We start from the raw sequence: 9,942 nt of genomic DNA on the forward strand, positions 1-9,942 counted from the left end.
CAAGCAGGATATTTTGTACACGCAGCTTGGCAAAATGTCCTTTGGTACTGGCAAAATTTACAATCGACTCAGGAAAAGAAGTCCAGAGGATAAAAACCCTAACACGCTAGAGGTGGGCGAAGCCGAAAAGGACCTCAAAAGCCTAAGGGAAAAAAGACAGGTGGAGGTCCCCGACGTCATCACGAAGGTGTTAGAAGAGGACCAACCGCCAAATGGTGCTGCGACTCGCACAGATGAACACCTGGAAAAACAGCCACGAGAGGCTGAAGGGGGCCTCGAATACTCTAAACCAAACGGGCAAGGAAAGGACGGCAACGTCAAGACGAAGGTGTGGGAGGGGGGAAAATAGCCCAATGGTGCTGCGAGTCCTACAGATAAACCTCCAACACAGTAAAGTGGCGTCGAGCGAACTCCTTTTCACCCTTGAGGAGGGTTCGTTTGACGTGGCGCTGATCCAGGAGCCGTGGTTCTCATCGGGAGGAAAGGTTTCTGAACTTAGTGCGCGCAGGTTTGGCGTTTACTAAGCGCAAACGGAAGGACGGGTGCGAGCTGTAGTAATGGTAAGGAAACAGCTGCATTCATATATGCCGCCTAATTACACCACTGAGGACCTCGTAGCGGTGGCCGTTGAGCAAAAGAATAAGCAGACATTTATCCTGGCGTCCTGCTACATGGCCCATGCTGCGGAGATTCCACCGATGGCATTACAAAAGGCTAGTACAGGAGGAAGGACGCAAAGGGTGGTCATAGGCACAGATGCAAATGCGCACCACAATGCGTGGGGAGGAGCAGATACGAACGAGAGAGGCAAATCTCTATTTTGTTACATCCTGCAAACCAATTTGCAGATAGCCAACAGGGAAAATGTCCCTACATACATTGGTCCAACATACAGCAATGTTCTGGATATTACATTGAGCTCCGAGCGTGATATATCAAGGTATGATTGAATGGTTCTTGATAGACCATCCTTCTCCGACCATGCGTATATCAGCTTCAGCATCCCCCTAAAGAGGGTAGAGAAGGGAGGAACCTTTAGAAACCCTAGGTCAATGAACTGGACTAAATTCCAGAAACATCTAGAAACAAAACTGGGACAACCCAAAGAGATTGCCAATGTAGAGGAACTGGAGGAGTCGAATGAATTCCTAACAAGGACGCTTATGACTGCGTATAACAAAGCTTGCCCTCTAAGAAGATTCAGAGGAAAAGCAAAGCCGCCATGGTGGAGCAATGAGCTAAGTCTTCTAAGAAGACATATAAAAGAAATGTTTAAGCTCGCAAAGACCGCGGAAAGCGAAGCGTGTCTGGACGAGTAAAGGGATCTACTGAGGATCTATAAGCGTGGAATTAACAGGGCGAAGAGAAACTCATGGAAAAGTTTCTGTACGGACATAGGGTGCTCCAGCGAAACAGCACGGTTGAAAAACGTCCTAGCAAAGGGAAACATAGTCCAGAGACTAATAAAGAAAGAGAACGGGGAATGGTCACGTAATAGTGAGGAAGCCTTTGAGGTGCTTCTCGACACACATTTCCCATCGGGTGACGGTTTAGAAGAGCCAGCAGACATCACTCACACTTCGATCACGGATCTAGTAGTGCCAGGCTTGGTGACCGATACCAAGATAGAGTGGGCAGTGAATACGTGTTCTAAGTTTAAATCCCGTGCCCAGACGGTATATTCCCGGGCATGCTACAAGTTTCAAGTATAGCGGTCGTGGAATGGCTTAAAATAATATTCAATGGGTGCATAAGGCTGAATCATGTACCGCACTCTTGGAGAACTGCTCCTGTACCTTTCCTACCAAAGGCGGGGAAGATCGGTCACGTGTATCCCAAAGACTATAGATCCATTAGCTTAACATCATTTCTGCTCAAAACCTTTGAGAGGCTGATAGATGTGTACATGTGGATGAAAAGCTGCTCTCCACAACACAGCATGCGTACACCAAATCTCTGGAATATAAGGAGTATGCTCTAGGAGTCTTCTTGGGCATTGCCGGGGCTTTCAATAATGTTGCAAAATGGGCGATTATGGATGGTTTTAATTGCATTAAAGTAAATCCTGCCTTAATCAGATGGATCGGCTGCATGTTAAATTTCAGAAAGATTACATCACAATGGGGATTGTACGAGGCCACGTAATCAGTGGACAAGGACACGCCTCAGGGAGGGGTGCTATCACCTCTGCTGTGGACGCTGGTCATCAAACAACTGCTCAGGCGATTCTATGAGGGACCCGCAGATGACGTTACAATTGTCATAAGTGGAACGTGCCTTCCAACGATTAGTTCTTTGATGGATCGGGCGCTTTGGGATATTCATACCTGGGCATCTAATGTAGGGTTGAAAGTCAATGCGGAGAAGACGGATGTGGTCTTGTTTACAAAGAGGTATAATGTCCCAAATTGGACCAGGCCTAAGTTAGGAGGGGTGACTTTACAGGAGAAATCTTGCACAAAATATCTAGGAATCATCCTAGACAGTAAGGAAGCTCAACATGGAGGAGAGGGTGAAGAAGGCCTCAACGGTACTCTATGCATGTAAAAGAATGCTGGGGTGTACGTGGGGATTATCGCCCTCTCTTTCTCATTGCGTTTTTACAGCGATTGTAAGCCCTATTCTATACTATGGAGTTCTTGTTTGGTGGAAAAAACAACATACCTCAAAAAATTAGAGGGGGTATGCAGACTATCGATGCTTAGCATTACGAGAGCCCTGAAAATAACCCCGACGGCTGCACTGTATGCCATTCTGTACATTCCACCTGTAGACCTGGTAGCAAAGAACAAAGCATGAATAACCGGAACCAGGCTCGCTGACTCGGGGCAGCTTGAGCGCCGACCATATGGCCATAGTAGTATAGCGTCATCAATCACAAGACGAACATACTACCTGATTCCCTATCTGCGCGTCGAGGGAGATCTTAAGGCCACAATAGAGGTGGACGGTTGCGCAATGGCGGATGAGGTGATACACGTGTACACAGATGGTTTTAAAGTAGTGGAAGGAGTAGGGTCTGCGGTATATTGTACTGATCCGGAAATAAGCAGATCCTACAGGCTACCGGATTACTGTAGCATTGTCCCAGCGGAAATATCAGCCGTAACCAAAGCAGTAGAAACCCTGGAAGAGAATAGCTTAAGCTGCAACCGTGTTAACTTTTATATCGACAGTCAAGCAGCAATTAAGGCAATAATCTCGCATAGCACAGCATCTAAATGCGTGTTATAGTGTAAGCAGTCTCTGGAAAGAATCGGAACAGGGAGAAGCATACATCTATATTGGGTCCTAGGGCATATGGGAATAGATGGGAATGAAAAAGCGGACGAACTAGCTAAAAGGGCGCATCCCTTGAAGTATGCTCCGTAGACGTCCCAATTAGACTGGGCGATATTGGGCGAAGGCGAGAGGTGCACATGATCGACAAAGCGGGAAAGGCGTGGGTTCAAGCGCGGGGCTGTAAAGTGTCGAAGATTATGTGTAGGTCTTACGACCTTAGACTAACAAAGTTGCTTGTATCATTAAAAAGAGAGGACTGTATAATCATGACGGGTATTCGGACTGGACACTGCCTTCTGGCGTTACATGCATTTAAATTAGGCTTGGTCAGTGACAGCAGATGTAGGAAGTGCGGGTTGGAGGAGGAAACGATCGAGCACGTTCTGTGCTCGTGCCCTGTACTTGCCAGGCTAAGACTCCAGCTAGTAGGAGTGATACAGCTGTCAGATCTAGATCTGCAAGTTACTTAAATCCTAGGAAGCTTCTAGTATTTGCCAAGAGGACGGAGTTATTTTATAACATAGGTCCTGTTTTTTGATAAGGTTTTTCAGTTTGTTCGTTAAAACAAACTTCTGGTAACACTACGGACTCAATCAGTCTATGTGAGGTCCTCATGGATCGGCCAGTTCAACCTAATCTAACCTTCACTTGCATAAAAGCGTGCAAGTTAGTGGGCGAGAATAACTATTTGTGGTATTCTGATGCAGAATTGGCGTTTTTAAATGTTGGATTTAGAAACTGGAAAGATGCCAACGCCAAATTTTCATAAGAGCGTTTTCCATAAAAAGTGCGCAGATTTAATAATAAAAAGAGAAACTGCCGTTCCTATTAATGCTCAATTACAAGAAGCTTCATTGAAATCGCAAAAGGACGCAAGAAAATGTTTAGAGGCAATTATAAGCTCTCTTCGTTTCTTAGCTCGATCTGGAATAGGTATAAGAGGACATGAAAGCGATGGAGGTAATCTCATGGACATGCTGCAAGAAAGAGCATCTGATATTCAAGAACTTCATCCCTGGTTTAAAAAACGCGACAATTATTTGAGTCCTGATATTTAAAATGAAATATTACAGATCATGGCTCATTCTTCGCTGAGAAGAGTCGTTAAGGAAATCAAGTTGTCTCCTTACTTCTCCATTATTGCAGACGGGACAACTGACATTTCTGAGACAAAGCAATTTTCAGTTTGAATTCGATTTGTTTCCCCTGAAACACTGACAATATACGAGATGTTTGTTGGACTGTACAATCCGGAAAATTCTCAAGGCTCTACTTTGTCTGCCACAATTAAAGATGCTTTGTTGAGATTCAAGCTTCCTTTTTCCGATCTACGTTGTTATTGGTGCACGCTGTATGTCCGGTCGTTTTAAAGGCGTACAAAAAATGTTGAAGGATGAACAGCCGAAATCAATTTACGTTCACTGTTCAAACCATTCCGTTGATCTCGCGTTACAAAAAAAATTTAAGGCGCGATAACCTCCGAAGAGATTTCAGGCCGAGCTTCTTTTCCAATTTGCATCGTGCTCCTTTTAATTTTTCATACAAATTGGCCGGACGATACCTACATGTTTTATGCCGACTCCGAACGGCATCTGCAAGGCAGATGAGTTTTCACTGAGAGCTTTACATGGCAGAAATACACCCGGAGCGCTTGCCAAACCCTGCCGAGGGGCGACCCCGCTTAGAAAAATTGTCTTCTAATTGAAAAACCGTATTTCTAAAATTTTGATGTTGCTTTGCCCGGGGTGTGAACCCAGGGCATACGGTATGGTTATCGGAGCACGCTACCATCACACCACGGTGGCCGCGTTACAAGAGTCACTATGCCTCGTCAAAGAATCCTCCAATATTATTCTTGAATCTTCAAAAAGAAAGAAAATTTACGAAAAATCGTTCTTCCGCTCTGCAAAAATAATTAGGAAAACGTGGAATCATAAAATTTATGACAAAACAATGGAAGAAACGAGGACGTTAGAGCTTAACCTCCCCCTTCAGCCTCGAAGGAAAAAAATTCCCAAGCGACCAGAGCATAACTAACAGACAACAGAAGCAGCTGATCTCAATTTGAAGACGATTTACAGAAAAGGATTTTACGAAATTCTCGATCTGCTCGTGAACGAACTAGAACGCCGCTCCGATCAAGAAGAATTCCATGTGCTGAGTCAACTTGAAGAAATTCTTCTCGATGCAGAACGTGGTCAAGTTGCAGAATCTTCTGTTTTGCAGCAAAAACTCGGGCGTTTTGCCAAAGATATTGACATTGAAAATTTCGAATTTCAACTTCAATTGTTAAAACAATTACTATTTGTTCTTCTTTGGCAGCCAAATTAACGAAAGGGTCGTCTACTGTCAAAAACATAACGGAGCAGATAGTCAAGCTTATTATGCTGGTAATGGCAATTCCGGCTTCGGCTGCTTCAGCGGAGAGATCATTCAGTGCTTTACGGCGTTTGGAAAACTATCTAAGGAACATGACACAAAAACGTTTGCATCATATCATGATTCTAAATATGCACAAAGAATCAGCAGGAGAAATGAATATCGTCGAGATTATGCGAGAATTTATTATGATAAACGAAGAACGAAAGCAAGTGTTTGGAAATGTGTAGCAAAAATTTTAAAATTGAGACCACGAACCTTCAGACTATAATATGTTTGTGCGACAAGGAAAAAATGGGTCCAATTGGTACTGAATTTCCGCTGGCTTTTCTGGCCGAGCACACCTTATATGATACGTTAGACGTAACATTTGTGAAATGGTAAAAGAGGGTGATGATAATAAAAATTTTAATTCTCTATGTATATTAATGTTGTTTGATATTGAAGCTATAGAACAAAATAGGTTCGGTTCAAGAATTTTGGGGCAGCGCCCCCCTGAAATTTTTCGTTCCGATGCTACTGCATTAATGTCATTTGAAATCAATAGTGGCATATACGAGTTCTGCAAATCCAAACAGTCAATAACAGAGACATAGATAGCGTAAAGCGGGTTGCAAAAGCAATTAGGTATTTATGTTTTTTTCTTTCTTGAAAATGGTCTTTTGGAAGAAATTATATTTTACTCACTTTATGGGAAGTACAAAATTTAATGAGCTCTTCTTTGTATTTGGCTTTGATAACCACGATTTCATTCAGGCATTGTGAATGGTATACACTATTTTTCGCATTGTCAGTGGATAGTTTAAGATCTCCATACTTAAACATTTTTGTTTTCCTGAACAATACACTTATGGAAAGGTTTTAGGAGCACTCTTCAGAGAATTCTAGCACTGCCGCTCCAGTAGTGGATTTGCACAAAGAACACACTTTCATTGTCAAAAAATTTCTTCAAACTAGCTTAAAAATCGTGCAAACATCAAAATTTAGCAAAGCCTACGCAAAAAAAATATAAAATCTTTAATTTGAGTTCTGGTACTTAGCACTTGATAGAAGACTAGCGAACTTAGAAGCTGGCAAGTTTTTATCCTGCCAAGATCACCTCTGCAAATTACATGATAATAGCGGGTTCTTAAAAAATACTCTTTCATATATAGTGGGAAATAAAGTAGTTAAGCAACTTGTTATACAAATTGAACCAGTGATGCACCAATTTAGACTACCAATATATTTGGTATGGTTTATATGACATTTTACAAATTAATAGTTTGTACACTTTTGTTGTGTATGTAGACTATTATGTGAATCAACCTATGAAAATGGGGGTTTTGACCCCTGCCTCACAAAGAAGGGATCCACAAAAAAAACCGAGATAGTTAGGGAGTTCACAATATGTACTATTCATCGTATTCCTTTAATCATGCTATTGCATTAACACAGTTGTAAAACTTTTGTTTTTGTTTCACATTCACAAATATTCCTATTTCAATACAACCTTGAAAGGTATGTTTAGTGTGCTATTTGTGTATGCTATACGCTCAGCTGATTTTGCTTACTATCATTTTTAAAATTTGTGTAAGACCGAAATCAGAAGTAATTACTAGTATTAATTAATAAAACAGAAGAATGGAATTAGAGCAAAATAATAAAGTAAGTAATATTTTTTTAAATGCAAACTCATTTGGCTTTTTAAACACTTTTTGATTCCAGGTCAAAAGCAAGCGCATTCGCTGCAACCCAACTCGCAGATGGACGGTGGCAGATGAGAAGTGTCTTATTGAATTTTTACTGGAAAATATGCTACTTGAGGTTTGTTTTTGTTTGCACAGAAGTAAAATAAAATTATGTGGAAATATACATATATACATACGTGCATACGTTTATTTTGCAGAAGCCGTCCGCTCAAGTTTACTATAAGCGGTTTTGCGAGGAGAAGGATGTCACAATGGAGTGGAAGCTGGTGCGTGCAAAAGTGCGGAACATGAGGTCGGGCTACAATAAAGCCAAAGCATGGGAGGGATCGACGGGAGCAAGGAGCATGACCGGCGATACCATTAAAGGTATATATGTTCTTAAAATATTTCTTTGCCGATGAATTTCAATAGCCAACATTTTTTTCCAAGGCACTTTGCTAAAAATTTGCAAATTTTTTTACGAGCTGGAGGAAATTTTTGGAAGCGGGATTTGCGAGTCTTCCGTAATCGATGACACAATGGCAAATTTAAATGAAGAGGGCCAATTAATTGAAACCGAATCGCAAAGGCCGGTACAGATTACGGAAAGCTCTCATATTCCGGTATGCTCTTCTGACATGACCCCAACCACGAGCTCCCAGAGTCCAACAGCAGGCATGAGCTGTAAAGGTATATACAGCCGGCCAGCAGCTTCCGACATTATGAAGGTGCAAGCTGAAGCAATGGCATTCAAGATGCAGAAATTGGAGGCAGAAACTATAGCAAGAGAGAAGGAGTTGGTCATAAGGGAAAAAGGATTTACCCTTAAGCAAAGGGAATTTGAGCTAAAAGAAAGGCAGGCACGAAATGAAAAAAATTTTAAAGAAATGCAACTCCAAAGCCAAGAAAAGTTGAAAATTCTTGAAATTTAAATGCAAGAGCGTTTCGCTATGGGGAATTTAAATTCAAGTTTAAATGAAGAACTTCATTAAATTATGTCCTCATATACGTATGAAAATATTTTTTAGTTTAACTCTTTTTATTAATAAAAAACACACAAATGATTGAAAAGTATAAGTTATTCATTCAAAGCCTTTTTTCAGTGCTACACAATTTTTTTAAAACTTTTTGAAGTCAATTTGTTAGTGTACATTTTAATATCATGCCGAAGTGCCTTGGCTTCATACGGAAGTGATTTTTCTTTGCGCTTTTAGAAATTCAAGCACTTTTATATGAATGTGAGGGCATATGGGAGTGCTATGAAATTTTTTTTAGATTCAGAGTGTGAATTGTATCTGTGCATATTCTTCAGGGTAAAAAAAACAAAAATGCTACAAGTGGATATGGGTTGAAAGCCCTGCTTTAAGTAAAAATATTTGGAGTAACCAGCTTTTTTTGTCATGATGATGATGGAGGATTTTGATAGTAGCATTAATTACCGGGTTGATTTTGAATAAAGTTTAATAAACTATCCCTAAGGTTCGTTAACTGTAATAAGTTGGCAGTTGGCTCTAAACTACATTCTTGATCCTCATTGTTGAAGCTTATGAAAATGTCGTGCAAAATACAGCATACCATTATCCAATCATTGCAATCTCTTTTGTGTTGTATTGTGTGCAATCTGAACTTGAGTTCTTTCAGGCTAGGGAATTTTTCTTTCACAGCCCCGAAACAATTTCTCTCTCCTCTCTAGTGTATTCTGTACTATTTTGGCGGAATGGGGTCAGTAGATATGATTTCAGTGGATATGCACTATCACCAGCAATCCATTGCGATATCGTCAAAAACCTATGTGGGTGTTTTGAGAGCAAAGAGTCCGAAAACATTTTTGCATAGTGGACATTACCCGGGAACCTAATGCCTTATGCGTAAGCGATAATCACAAAGTACTTGAATTTTGATGGAGTACTGGCGCTTACGGGAAAAGAAGATCTCATGATGCCTTACGGGTGCTTCGGCCAATTTAATTTCGGAGCCATCAATGTATCCAACACATCCAAACATTTCTTTTTCTGCGGCTTCAATCAACTTTAAACGCTCCCTTTCATTAGGCCGGAATACATATCTACCCTTTAAATTGAAAAACTAGCATAGTTACGATTTGCATAGTACCGCCATCTCCAACACTAAACAAAGATGCCATTTTACGGATCAAAAGTCTTTCACCTGAAGATCCCAACCTATAAAGTATGATTTTAAGCTGAAGTTAAATCGGAAGTTGTACTATATTGTTATCACTCCGAAACACATCATCACATTTTACTAAGTTAAAAAGGTGGTCAAACTCCGTTTGGCTTACGCGCAGCATTTGGCAAAACCTATTTTCATCTAAATGCTCCAATAAATTCAGTTCCCGTTGGTTTGACTTAGGAATTCCTAAATGGACACCTCGGCGATTGTTTAGCAGCATATTCAGTCTGAACCTTTCATCGATATCTTCCTGCTCGTCTTCGTCACCTACAATCAACACGTAAAAAAAGCACAAAGGAAGTGTTGGATTACTTACTCTCTTCCACAATTATGACTTCGTATATATATTTTTGACAAATGGCAGCTATTATTTTACTTTTATCGCTCCTCCTAGGCATTTTTATGTTTATATTTATATTCT

At 40.8% G+C, this 9,942-nt stretch overlaps 1 protein-coding gene across 2 annotated transcripts in view; it reads right to left on the reverse strand.

The window, feature by feature from the left end:
• LOC137240318 (acylphosphatase-2) overlaps window positions 1-9,942 on the reverse strand; it is a 459,684-nt gene that overhangs the window by 64,697 nt on the left and 385,045 nt on the right. The window lies entirely within an intron of this gene.

This window comes from Eurosta solidaginis, chromosome 2 (genome assembly GCF_040869045.1).
Source record: "Eurosta solidaginis isolate ZX-2024a chromosome 2, ASM4086904v1, whole genome shotgun sequence".
NCBI classification, from domain to species: domain Eukaryota; kingdom Metazoa; phylum Arthropoda; class Insecta; order Diptera; family Tephritidae; genus Eurosta; species Eurosta solidaginis.